Source organism: Mus caroli, chromosome 13, assembly GCF_900094665.2.
Source record: "Mus caroli chromosome 13, CAROLI_EIJ_v1.1, whole genome shotgun sequence".
Classification (NCBI taxonomy): domain Eukaryota; kingdom Metazoa; phylum Chordata; class Mammalia; order Rodentia; family Muridae; genus Mus; species Mus caroli.
The window spans coordinates 100,554,573-100,554,796 of record NC_034582.1 but is presented as its reverse complement, the minus strand read 5'-3'; positions in this window follow the sequence as shown (position 1 = coordinate 100,554,796).

Below are 224 nucleotides of genomic sequence, written 5' to 3'. Positions count from 1 at the left end.
GATGATGGACTATAAAATAGAAGCAGAGAGGAATGGATACAGAAAATGTGGTACATTTACACAATGGAGTACTACTCAGCTATTAAAAAGAATGAAATTATGAAATTCCTAGGCAAATGGATGGACCTGGAGGGTATCATCCTGAGTGAGGCAACCCAATCACAAAAGAACTCACATGATATGTACTCACTGATAAGTGGATATTAGCCCAGAAACTTAGAATA